This window comes from Saimiri boliviensis, chromosome 7, assembly GCF_048565385.1.
Source record: "Saimiri boliviensis isolate mSaiBol1 chromosome 7, mSaiBol1.pri, whole genome shotgun sequence".
Lineage (NCBI taxonomy): Eukaryota > Metazoa > Chordata > Mammalia > Primates > Cebidae > Saimiri > Saimiri boliviensis.
The window spans coordinates 39918264-39940336 of NC_133455.1; the positions used below are offsets into that span (position 1 = coordinate 39918264).

At 41.9% G+C, this 22073-nt stretch overlaps 1 long non-coding RNA gene across 1 annotated transcript in view; it reads left to right on the forward strand.

The window, feature by feature from the left end:
* The window catches only part of LOC141585089 (uncharacterized), a 230717-nt gene extending 222268 nt beyond the window's left edge, over positions 1 to 8449 (forward strand). Inside the window, exon 5 of the long non-coding RNA XR_012518379.1 lies at positions 7731 to 8449. This is a non-coding gene — a long non-coding RNA (uncharacterized LOC141585089). The remainder of the gene's footprint in view (positions 1 to 7730) is intronic.
* Positions 8450 to 22073: the final 13624 nt, after the last annotated feature.

Here is a 22073-nt window from a genome sequence, read left to right on the forward strand (position 1 = left end):
CATGGCTGATGCCAGTAATCCCAGAAATTTGGGAGGCTGTGGTGGACAGATCACTTGAACTCAGAAGTTCCGAGATCAGCCTGAGTACCATGGAGAAACCCCATCTCTACAAAAAATACAAAAATTCGCCAGGTGTGGTGGCACATGCCTATAGTCCCAACTACTTGGGAGGTTGAGGTGGGAGTATTGTTGAGCCCAGAAGGCTGAGGCTGCAAAAAACCATGATCATAGCATTGTACTCCAGCTGGGGCAAGAGAGCAAAACTCTGTCTACATATCAGATAGCTTGATTTTATTTTTTAAGGTATGAATGTGATATGACATAATGAAGTTAACCTCAGTTTTGAATACTGGCTACATCTTTTATCAGCTATATGACTTAGGAAAGTTGCTTAACACTTACAAGCTCCATTTTTTTCTATTGCCAAATACAAATTATAATAATTCTTCTTAGCCAGGCTTGGTAGCTCACACCTGTAATCCCAGCACTTTGGGAGGCTGAGGTGGGCAGATCACTTGAGGTCAGGAGTTCAAGATCAGCCTGTCTAACATGGTGAAACCCCATCTCTACTAAAAATACAAAATTAGCCAGGCATGGTGGCGCATACCTGTAATCCCAGCTACTCAGCAGGCTGAGGCAGGAGAATGACTTGAACCCAGGAGCGGAGGTTGCAGTGAGCCTAGATGGTGCCACTGCTCTCCAGCCTGGGTGACAGAGTTAAACTGTGTCTCAAATAATAATAATAATAATGATAATTCCTCTTGTTGCAATAAAGATTTAATGAAGCCGGACATGGTGGCTGACACCTATAATCCCAGAAATTTGAGAGGCTGAGGCGGGTGAATCACTTGAGATCAGGAGTTCAAGATCAGCTTGGCCAACATGGTGAAACCCTGTCTCTACTAAAAATACAAAATTAGCCAGACATGGTGGCGCATACCTGTAATCCCACCTACTTGGGAGGCTGAGGCAGGAGAATCTCCTGAACCCAGGAGGTGGAGGTTGCAGCAAGCCAAGATTGCACCACTGCACTCCAGCCTAAACGACAGAGAATCTGTCTTAAAAAAAAAAAAAAAAGATTTAACAAGATAATGTGTTTATAATATTTTGCAAAGCACCTGGCAAACCCAAGTATTAGCCTTATCAGATTTAATTTTCATTTCTCACTATGTTTTCATTTTGTTTTCATTTTGAGACAGAGTCTCACTCTGCTGCCCACGCTGGAGTACACTGGCATAAGCTTGGCTCACTGCAACCTTCCTCTCCTGGGCTTAAGCGATTCTCCTCCCTCAGCCTCCTGAGTAGCTGAGGCTACAGATGCCAGCCACCATGCCTGGCTAATTTTTATTTTTAGTAGATACGGGGTTTCGACATGTTGGTCAGGCTGGTCTTGAACTCCTGACCTCAGTTGATCTGCCAGCCTCAGCCTCCCAAAGTGCTGGAATTACAGGTGTGAGCCACCATGCCTGGCCTTATGTTCTCATTTTAAGCTACTATCATTGAGGTTATAGTTTGTCTTGTTACCTTATGTCTGAAAACTGCGATAGTGAAAATGTACTTTTTTTTTTTTTGAGACGGAGTTTCGCTCTTGTTACCCAGGCTGGAGTGCAATGGCGCGATCTCGGCTCACCGCAACCTCCGCCTCCTGGGTTCAGGCAATTCTCCTGCCTCAGCCTCCTGAGTAGCTGGGATTACAGGCACATGCCACCATGCCCAGCTAATGTTTTTTTTTTTTTTTTTTTTTTGTATTTTTAGTAGAGACGGGGTTTCACTATGTTGACCAGGATGGTCTCGATCTCTTGACCTCGTGACCCACCCGCCTCGGCCTCCCAAAGTGCTGGGATTACAGGCTTGAGCCACCGCGCCCGGCCTTGAAAATGTACTTTTTAAAAAAGCCTCAAGAATGGGTAACTCATGAACTGGTTTTATATCTTCTCATCTTTGGAATGCATACAGACTTGACCTTTGATCTGTTAGGTTTCTATGACTGCAAGTAACACAAACGAAGTCTGACCAACTTAAGAAAAAAAAAAGGGTAGGATATCTCACAGAACAAGGACAATCTGGATGTTGAAAGGCAGACTAAGAAAGGGAAATCTCAGGAACCAGAAAAATCCCAGAAATAAAAAATCTAAGTAGTATAAATCCACAATGCTTAGCTGAAGAAGCTAAGAGACCTGAAGAAGATCTCCATTCAATAGGACGAATGAATTTTAACTATGTTAAGTCTCTGAATCACTCAACTATCAGTTATTTTAAGCACTCTGTTTCACTTTGTTCAGTTTCAGAGAGGAAGCGCCTGACTGGCCTAGTTTGGATCACATGTCTTAGTTGGAATGAGGAGTTGGGTTGGGTACTTCTGGTGACAATGCCATCAAGATTGTATCCAGTAAGGGAGAGATTATTATAATTATTATTATTTTCTTTTTTGAGATGGAGTCTCACTCTGTCGCCCAGGCTTGGAGTACAGTGGCACAATCTTGGTTTACTGCAACCTCCGCCTCCCAGGTTCAAGAGATTCTCCTGTCTCAGCCTCCCGAGTAGCTGGAACTACAGGCACCCACTACCACACCCAGCTATTTTTTGTATTTTTAGTAGAGATGGATTTTTTGCCATGTTGGCCAGGCTGGTCTTGAACTCCTGACCTCAGGTGATCTACCTGCCTCAACCTCCTAAAGTACTGGGATTACAGGCGTGAGCTAGCGCACCAGGCTGAGGTTATTATCTATGTGGTACTACTAGTTGTTCTCCCCTACCCATTCGGTTTTAGTTGGCTACTTGCTGGCCTAGCTAAAGACTACATTTCCCAGCTTCCTTAGAAGCTGAATGTGGAAAAAATGACCCATGGAATATGCACAGAAGTCATATGTGACATATCCAGGTTTTGCCTTAAAGTGAACGGGGCTAGGCCGGGCGCGGTGGCTCACACCTGTAATCCCAGCACTCTGGGAGGCTGAGGCGGGTGGATCACGAGGTCAAGAGATCGAGACCATCCTGGTCAACATGGTGAAACCCCATCTCTACTAAAAATACAAAAAAAAAAAAAAAAAAATTAGCCGGGCATGGTGGTGCGTGCCTGTAATCCCAGCTACTCAGGAGGCTGAGGCAGGAGAATTGCTTGAACCTAGGAGGCGGAGGTTGCGGTGAGCCAAGATTGCGCCATTGCACTCCAGCCTGGGTAACAAAAGCGAAACTCTGTCTCAAAAAAAAAAAAAAAGAGAACTGGGCATGTGCTCTTCGAGCCTGCTTAAGCCTTTCCCATGGCTGAGTGGAGGCTACAACTGGAACAGCCACCTTGTGCTGCACCAATAGCAGAAGTGGGGCTGGCAGATTTAGCAACTAAAATACAGAACACCCTGTTACATTTGAGTTTCATATACACAAGGAATACATTAAGAAAAAAAAATGTATGTCCCATGTTATATTTGAATATAGTGAGGTCCAATATATATTGTTAAGTGAGAATAGAACAAGGAGCAGAATAACGTGTATACATTGATTAATGATTTATAGTTTAGGTTATGTTTAGGAAAAGGAATCTAGTTTATGTTTAAATATGACTATTCTGACTGTGATATAAACAAGCACTTTTTAATTTTTATTTTTGAGCCAAGGTCTTGCTTTGTTGCCCAGGCTGGAGTGCAATGGTGTGATCACGGCTCACTGCAACCTCGACCTCCTGGTTCAAGCGATCCTTCTACTTCTTCTGCCAGCATTTACCACCACCCCTGGCTAATTTTCTTCCTTTTCTTTTCTTTTTTCTTTCCTTTTCTTTCTTTTCTTTTCTCCTTCCTTCCCTCCCTCCATCCCTCTCTCTTTCCCCTATCCCTCCCTCCCTCCCTCCCTCCCTTCCTCCCTCCCTCCCTCCATCCCTTCCTTTCTCTCTCTCTCTCTATTTCTCTCTCTCTCTCTCTCTCTTTACCTGCCTACCTACCTTCCTTCCTCCCTCCTTCCCTCCCTTCCTCCCTCCCCTCCCTCTCTCTTTTCTCTCTCTCTTTCTTTCAGAGTCTCACTTTGTTGCCAGGCTGGTTTTGAACCCCTGGGCTCAAATAATACTCCTCCTCCGCCTCCCAAAGTGGTTGGATTATAGGCATGAACCCCTGTACCCAGCCAAACAATGATTTAGGGAGGAAGATACTATAGTCATCTAGGGAAAAGATAATGATCAAGTAGGCCAGAATGCAAAGTTAAAAATAAAGAATTGCTCATGCCTGTAATCCCAGCATTTTGGGAGGCTGAGGCAGGAGGACTGCTTGAGCCCAGGAGTTCGAGCCTGGGCAACATGGCAGAACTGTTTCTCTACCAAAACAAAACAAAACAAAACAAAACAAAAAACAAAAAACAGAGATTAGCTGGGTTTGGTTATGAGTGTCTGTAGTCCCAGCCACTCAGGAGGCTGAGGTGGGAGGATTACCTGAGATGGGGAGATGGAGGCTGTGATGAGCTGTGATCTTGCCACTGAACTCCAGCATGGTTGACAGAATGAGACTCTGTCTCAAAAAATAAATAGGGCCAGGTGCAGTAGCTTACACCTGTAATCCCAGCATTTTAGGAGGCTGAGGCAGGTGGATGACCTGAGGTCAGGAGTTTAAGCCCAGCCTTGCCAACATGGTGAAACCCCATCTCTACTAAAAATAAACAAAATTAGCTGGGCGTGGTGGCAGGTGCCTATAATTCCAGCTGCTTTGGGGGCTGAGGCAGGAGAACCACTTGAACCCGGGAGGCAGATGTTGCAGTGAGCCAAGATCAAGTCACTGCACTCCAGCCTGGTGACAGAGCAAGCCTCTGTCTCAAAAAAAAAAAAAAAAAAAAAAAAAAAAAAAAAAAAAAAAAAAGTGCATAGACAGGACCTCACTATGTTGCCTAGGCTGGTCTTGAACTCCTGGAGTCAAGTGATCCACCTACCTTGACCTCTCAAACTGCTGGGATTACAGACATAAGCCACTGCATCTGGCCACTACCACACTACCAAGGAACAGAAAATGAGAGAGGAGAGGAAAAACAGTTCCCAACCAATTTTCTTTCTTTCTCTCTCTTTTTTTTTTTTTTTGAGACGAATTCTCACTCTCACTTAGGCTGATCTCGGCTCACTGCAACCTCTGCCTCCTGAGTTCAAGTGATTCTCCTGCCTCAGCCTTTGGAGTAGCTGGGACTACAGGTGTCTGCCACTATACCCAGCTAATTTTTGTATTTCCAGTAGAGAGGGGGCTTTGTCATGTTGTCCAGGAGGGTCCTGAACTCCTGACCTCAGGTGATCTGCTTGCCTTGGCCTCCCAAACAGCTGGGATTACAGGCATGAGCCCCCATTCCCACCCCCAACCAATTTTAAGGGGTTTTTAAAAATTTATTTTTATTTGTTTATTTTGTATTTTTATTTTTGAAGGTATTAGAGACGGGGTTTTACCATGCTGGCCAAGCTGGTCTCAAACTCCTGGCCTCAAGTGATCCACCCACCTCAGCCTCCCAAAGTGCTGGGATTATAGGCGAGAGCCATCGTGCCTGGCCAGGTGTTTTTTTTTAACAACTTTCTTGAACTTCTCATATTATAAATATCAGACAAGTTCAATATAAGAAATGCAATTTTTAGGCCCTCTCACTTGTGAATACAGATGCCAAACTTGTAAAACAAAACAATGGTAAACTGAAAATAATAAGACATAGCAAAAGGCCATGCAGCTTTGACAACTTGGATTTATTGCCGGGATGCAGGATTGGTTCAACATTAGAAAATCAATTAGTATGATTTGCTGAATAGGAGATCAAAATATGTCACCCCCAAATGACCACTTTGGCTTAGAATTATTTTGACCTGAACGAATTTAAGATTCAACAGATGTAGAAAAATCATTTCCAGCACGTCCTTTATCTAACTAAAAGCAGAACTCCTGAGAAATGATGATCACCATAAAGCACCTCTTCCATAAAGAGACCATGAAGAGTAGCTGGGCATGGTGACTCACACCTGTAATCCCAGCACTTTGGGAAGGTGAAGCAGGCAAATTGCTTGAGTCCAGGAGTTCAAGACCAGTTTGGGCAAAATAGAGACACTCTCTTAATAAAAAAATTAAAAACTGGGCCAGGTGTGGTGGCTCACACCTGTAATCCCAGCACTTTGGGAGGCCGAGGCAGTGGATCACAAGGTCAGGAATTTGAGACCAGCTGGGCCAACATGGTGAAACCCCATGTCTACTAAAAATACAAAAATTAGCCAGTGGTGGTGGTGCACACCTATAGTCTCAGCTACTCAGGAGGCTGAGGCAGGAGAATTACTTGAACCCAGAGGCAAAGGTTGCAGTGAGCTGAGATTGCACCACCACTCACTTCAACCTGGGTGACAGAGTGAGTCTCCATCTCTAAATAAATAAATAAATAAATAAATAAATAATAAAAATAAAAAGCTTAGCTGGCAGTAGAGGGAAGGTAAATACATAGGAGGAGAAATTAATGGAGCAAGGTTGATTTGTGCATGTTCACATCAACACCAACATGGACCTTGCCATGTTTCTTGACTTTTTAATAATTGCCATTCTGACTGGTGTGAGATGGTATCTCATTGCGATTTTGCTTTGCATTTCTCTAATGATTAGTGATGTTGAGCTTTTTTCCCCCATATATTTGTTGGCTGCTTGAATGTCTTCTTTTGAGAAGTGTTATGTATAACATATTTCTTTTGGGGCTGCAAAGAAAAATTAGTATTGGGACAAAGGATCTCCCAGCAAAGCAATTCTTTCTACTTCATGCAGTAAGGGTACTTCCACTAGCAATCTTGCCATAAGAGTACAACAAACTCATGGAAAGCAGACATATTTATTTCTTATGTATTTGGGGTTGTCCATACTGCTGTGTCTGATCTCCATTGGCTGGAGCCAGACCTCACAATCTAAAGTAAAACCCAATTGGCTAACAACTTAAAACTTTCTAAACAGGTAAAAGCAATGGAGAGCTAGGGCATGCTTGTGAGCATGTCCAGCACAGATATTTTGGTTAAAGTACAAGGTCATAGAGTGTACTACATGCCTGTAAGCATGTCTAACAGCTACATAGCATAAAGCTTCTAGGAAAAAGGCAAGAAGGCTTTTGAAGTGTTTAAAACAAGCTATTATTTCGAATACTTATGAATTTTTCTTAAACAAGAAAGGAAACTTTGAAAAGGAAATTTTCTACTTCCCATAAGAGTTGTCTGTTCATGTCATTTGCCCACTTCTGAATTTTTTTTTTTTCTTGTAAATTTAAGTTCCCTGTAGACTCTGGATATTAGACCTTTTTCAGATGGATAGATTGCAAACATTTCCTCCCATTCTGTAGCTTGTCAATACTGAAGTGAACCTGCACAAATCAATGTTACTCCAGTAGTTTCTCCCCCTGTGTATTTACCTTCCCACCATCTGCCCTTGGAAACCTAAAACCTTTTCTGTTGTCCCATCTCCACAATTTATCATTCTTTGTTTAAAGTGGTACTTAAGCTCTTAGGCCTGCTTCATTGAGTCTTCACTTCTTTTCTAGAAAAGCCCCTGTGGCTGGGCATGGTGGCTCGTGCCTGTCATCCCAGAACTTTGGGAGGCTGAGGTGGGAGGATTGCTTGAGCCCAGGGGTCCAAGAGTAGCCTGGGCAACATAGTGAGACCCTCATCTCTTCAAAAAACAAAAAGCACCTCTGTTGGTTAAAATTAAAATTAAATAAAATGTGTATGTCTTTCCTCCTGTTAATTTTTTTTTTTTTTTTTTTTTTAGATGGAGTTTCACTCCTATTGCCCAGGCTGGAGTGCAATGGTGTGACCTCAGCTCACTGCAACCTCTACCTCCTTCCTTCAAGCAATTCTCCTGCCTCAGCCTCCCGAGTAGGCAGGATAACAGGTGCCTGCCCCCACATGTGGCTATTTTTTGTATTTTTAGTAGAGATGGGGTTTTGCGACGTGGGTCACACAAACTCCTGACCTCAGGTGATCCACCTGCCTCGGACCCCCAAAGTGCTGGGATTACAGGCGTGAACCAACGTGCCCAGCCTAATCTGTCTTTTGTCAGTCTAATTTGCAGGAACTCACACAATGAGAAAGAATAGACGAAAAAAAATTTTTTTTCTGCCCTACATACTCAAATTGTATCCTTCCCACTTCCCCTTTAGAATGAGGGGTTAGTAGGTTTTCTCCAGGTTCTCCATGTTTTACTAAATCATCACGTCATTTCTATTCATCTCTCCACAAATTGGTAGACAGAAGCTTTGCTCTGTTGAATCACCAATACGAGGGCTTGGGTATCCTTCATAAAGCTGATTTAATTTACATTTAAATGTACTTCGGGGTTGTTTACATTTTCCCTATTTTTTTTTTTTTTTTTTTTTTTTGAGATGGGGTTTCGCTCTTGTTACCCAGGCTGGAGTGCAATGGCACGATCTTGGCTCACCACAACCTCCGCCTCCTGGGTTCAGGCAATTCTCCTGCCTCAGCCTCCTGAGTAGCTGGAATTACAGGCACGCGCCACCATGCCCAGCTAATTTTTTGTATTTTTAGTAGAGATGGGGTTTCACCATGTTGACCAGGATGGTCTCGATCTCTTGACCTTGTGATCCACCCGCCTCAGCCTCCCAAAGTGCTGGGATTACAGGCATGAGCCACCGCGCTCAGCCCTATTTTTTTCTTTTAAAATAACTGTGAGGTCTGGTGCAGTGGCTCACACCTATAATACCAGCACTTTGGGAGGCCAAGGCAGGTGAATCACTTGAGCCCAGCAGGTCAAGATCAACCTAGGCAACATATTAAAACCTGTCTCTACCCAAAATAAGAAAAATTAGCTAGGCATGGTGGCATGCACCTGTAGTCCCAGCTACTCCGAAAACTGAGGCAGGAGGATCACTTGAGCCCCAAAGCAAGGCAGCAGTGAGCCAAGATCATGCCACTGCATTCCAGCCTGGGCAAAAGATTGAGACCCTGTCAAAAAAAAAAAAAAAAAAAAAAAAAAAGTAAAATTAAAAAAAAATAGCTTGTGGTTTTAAAGGCGAATTGATCTGCATTTAAAAAAAAATTCACCTTTTTTTATTCCACACATACTTTTAAGTACACACTATGTGCTAGGCAGTGTTCTAGGCATAGGGGATACAGCAGTGCACAAAAGTGGGAAAATGTTTTAATGGAGAAGACAGTAAACAAGGTAAATATGTAAGATATGCAAAATAATAAACAGTGATAATTGGTAAAGATAACTAAGAGCAGAAAGTGAATTGAAGAGAACCAGATAGTGATTTTAAAAAATCATTGTGTAATATTAGTGCAAATAACTTTTGTCCCATAGAGAGGCAGATGATTTGAGGCTGGTAAAGGGACTACAATCCAACAGCTAGTTTTATTACCCTATGGGGCACTAACCAGTTTTTATGTAATTTAGTAATCATAGTATAACATTTGTTTTTTCTTTCAGTGACTATCTGTCCTATGGCCCTTCTAACTGGCTTTCTGCTTTCTGCCTCTCTTATCTATGAGCTCTTTGACTTTGTTTTTGTCTTTTTTGTTTGTTTTGTTTTTTTGAGACAGGGTCCCACCGTGTCAGCCAGGCTGCTAGAATGCACTGGCACAATCATGTCTTACTGCCAGCTTTGACCTCCTGGGCTCAAGAGATCATTCTGCCTCAGCCTCCTGAGTAGCTGGGACCACAGGCACATGCCACCACAGCTGGCTAAGTTTTTTTTTTTTTTTTCCATACAGACGAGGTCTCACTATGTTGCCCAGGCTGGTCTTAAATACCTGGGCTCAAGCAGTCCTCCTGTCTTGGCCTCCCAAAGTGTTGGGATTACAGATGTGAGCCAGCAAGCTCAGCCAACTCATGATATATGTACTATGAGAGCCATGATTTTAGCTTTTTAAAAATTATACAATGGGCCAGGCATGGTGGCTTATGCCTGTAATCCCAGCACTTTGGGAGGCTGAAGCAGGAGGATCATTTGAGGTCAGGAGTTTGGGACCAGCCTGGCCAACATGGTGAAGCCCCATCTCTACTAAAAAATACAAAATAAATTAGTTGGGTGTAGTGATGGGCACCTGTAGTCCCAACTACTCAGGAGGCTGAGGTGGAGAATCACTTGAACCCAGGAGGTGGAGGTTGCAGCGAGCCGAGATTGTGTCACTGCAGTCCAGCCTGGGTGACAGAACAAGACTATCTCAAAAAGAAAAAAGAAAAAAATATATACTATGACATATAGAATGCACTTCATGTGCTTCTAATTTGTTATATATTTTTTACTGAGTGAACAAACAAAAACCTAATATATATATATATATATAAACGAAACAATAGAGATTAAAAAAAAAACCATCCTTATGGATTGATTTGCTACATTACTGTTAGGCATTAGAAATGAAAACTATGAAGACCATAGAGTTATATGTGACGAAAGCTTATGAGAATGTTTTTTAAAATATGTAGATAAATAAAACATTTAATAATGTTTTATTATATAATTAATAGAATAATATTGGCTCTTTACTAGTTTAACTAGCACACTAGATATTTAAGTGTCAGTGCAGACCCACGAGTCAGGTTGTCCGGTTTCAAATCTTTGCTCAATCACTTCTTGGTTTGGGCCAGTTATTTAATCTTTTTAAACCTCATTACTTTCTACCTCACAGGATTGTTGTGAGGAATAAATGAAATAACTAAGATGCTTAGAACATTGTTACTAATGCTCACTCAATGTTAGTTACAAACTTTCTTCTGTATAGTTATTTGTATCTTCCAATGAAATGTTACAATATATAAAGTAACACAGAGCAAGTAAGTAACCAATGCAGCTTCCTATCGTTGCATAAATTACTTTAAAAATCATAAACAATGTTTGCAAAGTTCAATAGAAGAATGTTACTCAATATTGTAACATTCTTACCAAAGCTTCTTTAAAGTCAAAATTGATTAATTTTTATCCACCAAAAGAGTCTTGTATTTTATCAAATTACCTTTATTTTGTTTCTTGAAACCCAGGTTTCAACGAATGATACTTCTTTTGCATGGAACACACCGACAGACAGACAGACACACACGCACGCGCCCGCGCGCACACACACACACACACACACACACACACACACACGTCCCAAAAAACTTCCTAAGTGAACTGTTGCTTGAGTAAGCAAGTTAAAATGTGAAGAAAAGATCTGGCAAGCATTTCTTTAGAGGATTTACACTTATATCAAATTTTAGAAGTCATTAATTCTTCAAACAATAGAAACAAGCCACAAAAATATCAGGGGATTTATACTTACACCAAATTTTAGTAGTTATTAATTCTTCAAACAACGGAAGCAAGCCACAACAATAAAAATTCAATAAAATGAGACAAAACAAAAATAGATATGGCTCCCTCTAAACTGTAGGAATAGTTATTCAAGCCAACTTCCCACTAGAGGTCAGAAGCTACTATGCAAACTTGAAAAATGACTTGGTGGTTCTGGCCAGGTGTGGTGGTTCACACTTGTAATCCCAGCATTTTGGGAGTCCGAGGCAGGTGGATCACCAGGTCAGGAGTTCGAGACCAGCCTGACCAACATGGTGAAACCCAGTCTCCACTAAAAATACAAAAAAATAAGCCAGGCATGGTAGCAGGAGCCTGTAATCCCAGTTACTCAGAAGGCTGGGTCATGAGAATTACTTGAATCCGGGAGGTGGAGGTTGCAGTGAGCCAAGATCATGCCATTGTACTCCAGCCTGAGTGACAGAGCAAGACTCCTCTGAAAGAAAGAGAGACAGAGAGAGGGAGAGAGAGAGAGAGAGAGAGAGAGAGAGAGAGAGAGAGAGAGAGAAAGGAAGAAAGAGAAAGGAAGGAAGGAGGGAAGGAAGGAAGGAAGGAAGGAAGGAAGGAAGGAAGGAAGGAAGGAAGGAAGGAAGGAAGAAAAATGACTTGGTGGTTCTGCATGCCTTCAGCTTTTAAAAATGGCTGGGTCTTTCCAAGTGTTTTCAACTTTTTAAGTCAGAGTGAAAGGTACAATAGATCCCTGTAATCTACTCTCCCTTACAGTATTTAAAATTTAGCAAGATTGTCAATATGGAGGGAAAAATACATATTGTTTTTGTTTCTTGAGACAGAGACTCGCTCCATCATCCAGGCTGTAATGCAGTGGCTCCCATCACAGCTGACTGCTACCTCTGCCTCATGGGCTCAAGCAATCCTCCCACCTCAGCCTCCTGAGTAGCTAGGACTATAGGGATGGGCCAACCTGCTGAGCTAATTTGTTTGGTATTTGTTTTACAGACAGAGTTTCATCATGTTGCCCAGGTTGGACTCAAATTCTTGGACAAATATATTTATTTACCTAACAATACTGTAACTGCCCAATACTACTCCTTGCCCAGAGCCCAAGCAGAGACAATTTATCATGACAGGGGAATTGGAATAGAGAAAGAGTTTAATCCACAAAGAGTGAGCTGAGTGAAAGACTAGAATTTTATAACTGAAATCAGTCTCCCCAAAAATTCAGAGACTGCATTAAAAAAAAAAAATAGTTTGGTGGGTAGAGGGCCAGGGAGTAGAGAGTGCTGATTAATCAGGTGATGCCAGCTGATGCACCGTAATTCAGGATATAAAAAATATCTTGAGCACCAATCTTAGGTTTTACAATAGTAATCTTATCCCTAGGAGCAACTGGGGAGGCTTGAAATCTTGTGGCTTCTGGTTGTATGACTCCTAAACCATAACTTCTAATCTTGTGGTTAATGTTAGTCTTAACAAAGGCACTCTGGTCCTGCTGGCAAGAAGGGAGTTTGTTTCGGGAAACTGCTGTTATCATCTTTGTTTCAAAGTTAAACTATATATTAAATTCCTCCCAAAGTTAATTTGGCCTGCACTCAGGAATGAAGAAGGGTAGCTTGGAGATTATAAATAAGATGGAGTCAGTTAGGTCAGATCTCTTTCATAATTTTGCAAAGGCAATTTCAATACCCCTAACTTGTCTACTTAAAATTACAATATATGCTATTTCAGACTATTTCTTCAGTATACGAAAGGGCTTAAAGGTTTTTGTCACTTCGCATAAAAAAAAAAGAAATTATTTATTAGCTTTACATTTCTTCCCACCATCTCATGCAGTAACAACATATATAGCAGTTTCTTGAGTGAACTGAGCAAAAAAATATAGCTCAGAGCAGTCTGACCTATGCCAGGTCTGCAAAAGGTGCCAGGCCCAGAGAGACATGAGTACGTGACTTTAGTCACATTCTATACTCCCCCACCATCTTGCATCCATGCCAGGGGTAATTGTTTTTTGTTGGAGGTTTTTTGTTTGTTTGTTATGATACAGGGTCCTGCTCTGTTGCCCAGGCTGGAGTACAGTGGCATGATCTCAGCTCACTGCAGCCTCTACCTACCTGGCCGAAGCAATCCTCCCCACTTGGCTTCAAGAGTAGCTGGGTCTACAGGTTCATGCCACCATGTCCGGCTAATTTTTGTGTGAGTATGAAGATGTGGTCTCACCACGTTGCCCAGGCTGATCTTGAACTCCTGGGCCTAAGCAATCCTCCTTCCTCGGCCTCCCAAATTTCTGGGATTATAGGCACAAGCCAACATGCCCTTTATCATTTTTTTGTTTTGTTTTGTTTCAGATAGGGTCTCACTCTGTTGCCCAGGCTGGAGTTTAGTGGCATGATCATGGCTTTTGTTACCCTATTGGTCTTAACTCCTGAGCTCAAGGGATCCTCCTGCCTTGGCCTCCCAGGGTGTTGGGATTACAGGTGTGAGCCACTGCGCCTAGTCAGGGACAATTGTTTACAAGCATTTTAAACAATGGTATGGTGGTTCATCCTGCAATCTCAGCATTTTAGAAAGACAAAAGAATCACTTGAAGCCAGGAGTTTGAGATCAACCTCGGCAACATAGAGAAATCCTGTCTCTATTTAAATACAACTATTTGGAAGAAAAATAAAAGGCATTTTGTTTTTGACTAGCTGACTTGCCTAGTAGCTTCATGTTCCTGAAATTGTGATACAAAGAACAAGGTACAGCCAAAGAACAAGGTACATCCAATCAATAAATTATAATTTTCTTCCCAGGTTAATTTGTGTGTTGCTTTGTCATCTAATTGTACATTTTGTATATTAACCAAAATATGTCAAAAAATGTATTTTTGGATCCCATTTTTAGCCAACCAAGTCATTACAAGTATTGTCCTGAAAATGTTTTAAAAAGGCATATTGGGCTGAACATGGTGGCTCATGCCTGTAATCCCAGCACTTTGGGAGGCTGAGGTAAGTGGATCACGAGGTTAGGAGTTTGAGACCAGCCTGGCCAACATGGTGAAATCCTGTCTCTACTAAAAATAGAAAAGAATTAGCTAAGTGTGGTCGTGTGCCTGTAATCCCAGCAACTCGGGAGCCTGAGGCAGAAGAATCGCTTGAACCCAGGAGGCAGAGGTTTCAGTGAGCTGAGATTCCACCATTGTACTCCAGTCTGGGTGACAGAATGAGACTTTGTTTCCAAAAAAAAAAAAAGTGTATTGTGTTTTTGATGTTATTTCCAAATTTTGATATTAAATTTCATTTTATATCAATGATTTAAATAAGGGATGATTTCACTGAGTTATCAAGTAAGTTTTTCTCTCTGAAAAATTTTTTTCTAGGAAGAAATAGCTACAGGTAAGAGGAAAGGCTGTGTGTTTGTATACCTCTTTCACCAGAATATATTTTTATAAAATAATAATGTAACTAGTAATAATATTTATGTTAACAAGAGTACCTTACCATCTCTATTCTTTACTGATGCTGCCTACTAGATGCTAGCAAGATATTTTCAGATTTGTATTTCACAAAAACCATTTATTTGAGTCCTTACTATATTACTTTAAATGTTCAGACCATTAAGTAATCTATGAGTTTAATCAATAGTACTATTAGAATTAGCCTCTGGAATCTTCTACCATTGAGTTTCTATCAAATTCGAAGGGGAGATGGAAGTGCTGTAGGTCTAAATTGCATGCAGCCCATCATCCTAATTATATCATGTAGGGAGACCAGCTGGCTAGCTGTCAAGAGACTCAGGAAGCTCATTTACATTGGTAAATTCACTGTGGTACAGGCTCTGAATCTCTGCTCTGCAGGTTCAAAACTTGAATTTTTGTCAGCATGTTGAAAGTAAATTCTTCTCTTAGCAGACTCATATTTTTCAAACTTACAGAGGCTGAAATGGTGTTAATTTGCAATGGGCCACAAAATTTTTATGTGAGTTAGGCTGTATCAATAGGACCAGTGCATTTACCCTTTTTTTTTCTTTTTTTTTTCTTTTTTTGAGACAGGGTCTTGCTCTGTCACCCAGGCTACAGTGCAATGGTGTGATCTTGGCTCACTGCAACCTCCACCTCCGGGTTCAAGTTATTCTCATGTCTCGGCTTCCCAAGTAGCTGGAATTACAGGTGCACATCACCAAGCCTGGCTAATTTTTTGTATTTTTACTAGAGATGGGGTTTCACCCTGTGCCCTAAGCTGGTCTCGAACTCCTGAGCTCAGGCAGTCCACCCGCCTCAGCCTCCCAACAAGCTAGGGTTACAAGCGTGAGCCACCGCACCTGTCTGCATTTACTCTTTAAAGACAAACCTACATGGGTAGCCAATTATAATTGAAAGTTTGCAGGGTGTGTATTAAGCACAAGAGAAGGTAGCTGGAAGATGTGCCTTACATTTTTGTCAAATTTGTCACATGGCCTGGAGTGTTTTGAATGTGTGACCCAAGATCTCTTCTTCCCTGTAATTACAGGGTTGAGTACACAAATGTAGGTAAACATAGGCCATGTAGTTTAGTTTGGGAGGAAAGGTGAGACTAGCAGGTGAGTAGGAATTAGACAGGCAACAGTAGGATGAGCATAGGAAACATTCTAGGCATATGAAATAGCATTTATAATGGTTCAGAAGTAAGGGAGAGACTATGATGAGCCCAGAAATGTGTCATAGTTCTGCATGCCTGAAGTGTACAGTGTAAAAAAAATAATGTCAGGCTGAGCACAGTGGCTCACACCTGTAATCCCAGCACTGGAAGGCCAAGGCGGGAGAATCATTTGACACCAGGAGGTTGAGGCTGCAATGATCCAAGACTGCACCACTGCACTCCAGCCTGGGTGTAATAAAGCTGCACCAGCTAATGCAAAGGTAACACGGGGCCTCAATTGCTTGCTTTTCTCCGTCTGCTGAGGTAGCTCCTGAGGACTCTAGGGCTTCAAGAAACACACTTTCAAAAACACTGAACTCCACAAATGTAAAGAAATGTAAGTTCTGACCCATGCTGGGATGACATCTCTAAACTGCACTCTGAATAACTTTACCTGGCCACTGTTCTGTGCTTAGTAGGTCTATGCAAATCTACCCCAAAGTCTGAGGAAGTTGAGAGGCTGAAGAAAGAGGCTAGCATAACCAATTCTCAGAAAGAAACATTTAACAGAGATTTACAAACACAAGGCATAGCCTCAGATGTCCACACGGGAGATGGTGGACCCCCATTCCATTACCCCTCAGACCCAGGGCTTATATACCGCAGGGAAAGATAGTGTTGGACGACAGAAGTTGACTTCCAAGGGAAAGGCAGGAATGCTGTATGAGTATGGGTAAGGTAGGATTTATGGTCAAGGTTGTTTTGACACACAGGAAGGATTCGCTGTAACAGTTGAAAAAGTAGAAATCTTAGAGGCCTTCCTGGAACAGGGATTAATCAGAAGTCAACATGGTGGATTAGCATCCAAGATGGAGTTACTTTAGTTTCCACAATCACACAAACATATTTCAGAAAATAGCTTCATATATATTAGTTCCGTTTCTAAAATTTATCCACACCATCTTTTGTAGTACTTTATATGTTGTATAACATTTTGTTGGCACTCAACTTGGGGTCCACAGGCAGGCCTTGCTTAGGAGACATTGTCATTTGAGACTCACCCTGTTATCATAGATGGGAATTTTTATTGTGCCACCTTTACATTGTCTATTTTGTACCCTACAAACTTGAAGTTTAAATGTGATAGACCCAGCCATCTCTTATCACATATGTTAAAAACATCACTTTTAAAATTTTTATTTTATTTTATTTTTATTTTAAGGCAGAGTCTCACTCTGTCACCCAGGCTGGAGAACAGTGGTGTGATTGCAGTTCGCTGCAACCACCGCCTCCCAGGTTCAAGTGATTCCCCTGCCTCAGTCTCCTGAGTAGATAGGATTACAGGTGTCCACCACCTTGCCCAGATAACTTTTGTACTTTTAATAGAGAGGGGGTTAAATACAAAAATTAGCCAGGCATGGTGGCAGCTGCCAGTAATCCCAGCTACTCAGGAGGTGGAGGCAGGAGAATCACTTGAACCTGGGAGGCAGAGGTTGTAGTGAGCTGAGATCGCACCACTACACTTTAGTTTGGGTGACAGAGCAAGACTCAGTGTCAAAAAAAACAACAACAAAAAAAATAGAGACAGGGTTTCACCATGTTGGCTAGGCTGCTCTCGAACTTCTGACCTCATGTGATCCACTGCCACAGCTTCCCAATGTGCTGGGATTACAGGCATGAGCCACCACACCCAGCCAAGAACATCATTTTTATTTTCATTTGTTTTTAAAATGTATTTATTTATTTAGAGACAAGGTCTTACTCTGTCATTCAGGCTAGAATGCACTGGTGCTGTCATTGCTCACAACAGCCTCAAATTCCTACATGCAAGCAATCCTCCTGCCTCAGCTTCCCAAGTAGCTAGGACTACAAGTGTGTGCTACCACGCTTGGCTAATTTTTAAATTTTTGTAGAGACAGAATCTTGTTATGTTGCCTAGGCTGAAAGAGCATTATTTATAATATATCTTAAAATGTAACCGTTGTCGACAAAAAGAGTCAAACTGCATAAAATATTTTAAGAGATTTATTCAGAGTCAAATACAAGTGACCATGGCACATGACAGAGCCCTCAGGAAGTCCTGAGAACATGTGCCCAAGATGGTTGGGGTATATCTTGGTTTTATGTATTTTAGGAAGGCATGAGACATCAATCAAATATATTTAAGAAATACATTGGTTTGGTTTAGAAAGGCGGTACAGGCCAGGCATGGTGGCTCACGCCTGTAATCCTAACAATTTGGGAGACCGAGGCAAGTGGATCACCTGAGGTCAAGACTTTAGGACCGGCCTGGCCAATGTGGTGAAATCCTGTCTCTACTAAAAATGTAAAAATTAGCTGGGCATGGTGGCGTGCACCTATAATCCCAGCTACTCAGGAGGCTGAGGCAGGAGAATCGCTTGAACCTGGAGGTGGTGGGGAATGGTGGGGAGGTGTGGAGGTTGCAGTGAGCTAAGACCATGCCACTTCACTCCAGCCTGGAAACAAAACTCCATCTAGGGTGAAAAAGAAAAGAGAGCAGGTTGTGAAATGGTGCCTGGCTCTTAGATGATTGTCTCCTGGATCTGGAAAGGAGGTCAGGAAAAACAAAGGGAAAAGGTGATTCTCTACAGAATGTGGATTTTTCCCATAAGGGATTTTGCAGTGCAATTTCAAGGTATGGCAAGAAAATATGTTTTGGGGTTAAATATTTTTCCTTGTCTCATAATGTTATACCAGAGTCACATTGAAAAGTCAGTCACAATATATAGGGTCAAATAAAACCCATCTGATGAGAATTTATGGTTTGTAGGACATGACTCCCTAGACCCCTTAGGAAGGAATTTGGGCAAGATAAAAAAAAATCAGAACTTAGTTCTATTATTTTGAATTTACCCTAGTCCTGACTTCAAATAAATTAAATGGAGAACAGATACTTTTCCTGAGGTTAGCAAGTCAGCTAGGGCCTGGAGAAAACCAGCAGGAAGTACTAGAGAATTCAAGGTCCTCACCTTTCCTGCCCTCCCTACCCTGCCCTCAAGGGCTGAAAGAAGCATAGATTGATGCTAGGCTTCAACTAGTTAGTTCAATGATGCTACCATAGTTGTGAACAATTCTGTTAATTTAAAACTGAAGGGGAGGGAGGGAGGGAAGGAAGGAAGGAAGGAAGGAAGGGAGGGAGGGAGGGAAAGAGAGAGAGAAAGAAAAAAAGAAAGAAAGAGCAAGCGAGCAAGCTATTTTAGTTGTTTAGTGGTCATGTCTGTATTCTTTAGAATCCATAAACTGTTTTGGCCTTACTTACAGAGCCATCATCTCTACACTTCGCTTATTTTTGTTGTGACTCTTTAATGGACTTGCTTCTGGTTGCAAATGAATTATTTGGTTATAGCACAGAAAATTGACAAGAAAGATGCCGTAACAATCTTTCCTTTCTTTCCTCTCGCTCTTTCTTTCTTTCTTCCTTTTTTTTTTTTTTTTTTTTTTTGAGGGAGTTACCCAGGCTGGAGTGCAATGGTGAGATCTCTGCTCACTGCAATCTCTGCCTCCTGGGTTCAAGAGATTCTCCTTCCTCAGCCTCCTGAGTAGCTGGGATTACAGGCACCTGCCATCATGCTCAGCTAATTTTTATTTTTTTTTTGAGACAGAGTCTCACTCTTGCCCAGGCTGGAGTGCTGTGGTGTGATCTTGGCTCACTGCAACCTCTGCCTCCCAGGTTCAAGCAATTCTCCTGCCTCAGTCTCCCAAGTAGCTGGGATTACAAGGCACCTGCCTTTACACCCGGCTAATTTTTTGTTTTAATAGAGACAGGTTTTCACCATGTTGGCCAAGCTGATCTTGAATTCCTGACCTCAGGTAATCCACCCACCTCAGCCTCCCAAAGTGTTGGGATTACAGGCATGAGCCACTGTGCCCAGCCCAATGTTCTAATTTATGGAAAGTAAGAAATGTGTTATTTCCCATAAACACTGGGAAATTCTGAAGAGTCAAGAAACATACATACACATTATGTCAAAAGAAACAAGATTGTCAGATAGGATCAAACGATTGTTGAATTGCTTTCAGGATTGTTGCATTTGGAGCATATCTTTATAAATAGGAAGATACTAGCTTGAGGAACCTTGGAAGGCAACTGTTAGAGGAGTATTTATATGCTTTTCATTCCTCCAATCCTTCCTTCATTCAACAAACATTTATTTAGTTTTTACCATGAATTTAGCAATGTTTTAGTTTTAAAGTCACAAGTCTGAAGGGGGGACAAGATCCTTGTGCTCAGAAAATTGACATTCTTGTTGGGAAGACATATGCAGACAAACAAGAGAAGTCAGAAATGTTAGTTTCTCTATCATGTAGCGAATTAGAATGCGTGTCTAGAGACTGGAAGCACTTTAGATGAGGCAGTCTTCGAAGATTTCTCTAAGGAGGTGACATTAAGGGAATAATGTGAATGACATAAAATTAACCACGAGACTTCAGGAGAAAGGATTCCCTAAATAGGAACTAGTTGGTGTATAGGCAGGAATAGCTTTTGCACAACTGAGAAAAGTCCAGAGCAGCGGGGGAATAGTGAACCAAGGGGAGGATGTTCTAAGTGGAAAGCAGAGAAGCAGACAGACCCGGATCAGCAGGGCGTGTAAGCCAGGAGGAGGTATTTGGATTTCACTGTGATTATAATGGGAAGCTCCAATCAAGGAGGGCAGTGTCATTTTTGATTTGCATTTTAAAAAGTTGTGCCCTGCTTCTGTGTAATGCACAGATTACAGAGAAGCCAAAGTAGAAGCCAGGAGACCAACTAGGAAACTGGTCTAGCAGTCTTGGCAGGAGATGAAGAGGCTATAACCTGGGGCGAAAGTGGCGAGAAGTGGAAGATTTGCAATGTATTTTGGAGGCAGATCTGTCAGGATGTCCTGATGGATTAGTTGAAAGGAAAAGAAGTGGTGAGATAAAGAGATTTTTGTTTGAACTATATAGCTGGTAGTGACACATCTGAGACAAGAAAACTGGTGATGAAATTTTGAGGATGAAAATGAAAGAAACAGTTTTGTTTGGGCCATGTTAAGTTTGAGATGCTCACTAGATATCCAAAAAGAAATGTGAAGTAGATTGTTACGTAAGTCTGGAAATCTGGGGCGAGTAGGGCTAGAGATACAGATTTGGAAATCCTGATCAGATAGATAAAATTTAAAGCCAGGGGACTGGTTGAGATTACTTCTAGGCTGAGTGTGACAGATAAAAGCAAGGGCCCCAGAACAGAGAAGGGGGCACTCCAACATTAAGATATGCAGTAGGCTGGGTGCAGTGGCTCACGCCTGTAATCCCAGCACTTCAGGAGGCTGAGGCGGACAGATCATGAGGTCAGGAGATCGAGACCATCGTGACCAACATGGTGAAACCCCGTCTCTACTAAAAATACAAAAATTAGCTGGGCATGGTGGCAGATGGCTGTAATTCCAGCTACTTGGGAGGCTGAGAAAGGAGCATTGCTTGAACCTGGGAGTTGGAGGCTGCAGTGAGCTGAGATTGTGCCACTGTACTCCAGCCTGGCGACAGAGCAAGACTCCGTCTCAAAAAAAAAAAAAAAAAAAAAAAAAAAAAAAAAAAAAAAAAAAAGAAGAAAGGAAGAAAGAAGGAAGGAAGGAGAAAGAAAGAAAGAGAAAGAAAGATAGATTTGGCCAGGCGTGGTGGCTCATGCCTATAATCCCAGCACTTTGGGAGGCTGGGGTGGATTGAGCATAAGGTCAGGAGTTTGAGACCAGCCTGGCCAACATGGTGAAACACTGTTTTTTTGAAAAAACAAAACAAAACAAAACAAAACAAAACAAAAAATTAGCCGGGCACAGTGGCGGGTGCCTGTAATCTCAGCTACTCATGAGGCTGAGGCAGGAGAATCGCTTGAACCCAGGAGGCGAAGGTTGCCAAGTGCCGAGATTGCACCACTGCACTCTAGCCTGGGTGACAGAGCAAGACTTCATCTTGGAAAAATGAAAAAAAAAAAAAAAAAAAAAAAAGATACATAGTAGACAAGCCATCAGACAGAGACGGAATGGGCATTGAGGAGGAAAACCAGAATGTATAGTGTCAAGGAAGCCAAGGAATAAATAACTCAAGGAGAGAGTGGTCAACTGTTTTCTATACAGTAAACAGTCAAAGTCAAAACAATAAAGTCACTGGAATAGGCAACATGCAGGTCATTAGCGATCATAAGAGCAGCCTTATTGGAGTCAGTGGGACACAGGCTACAGAGGCTTGATTGGAATGGGTTGAGAAGAA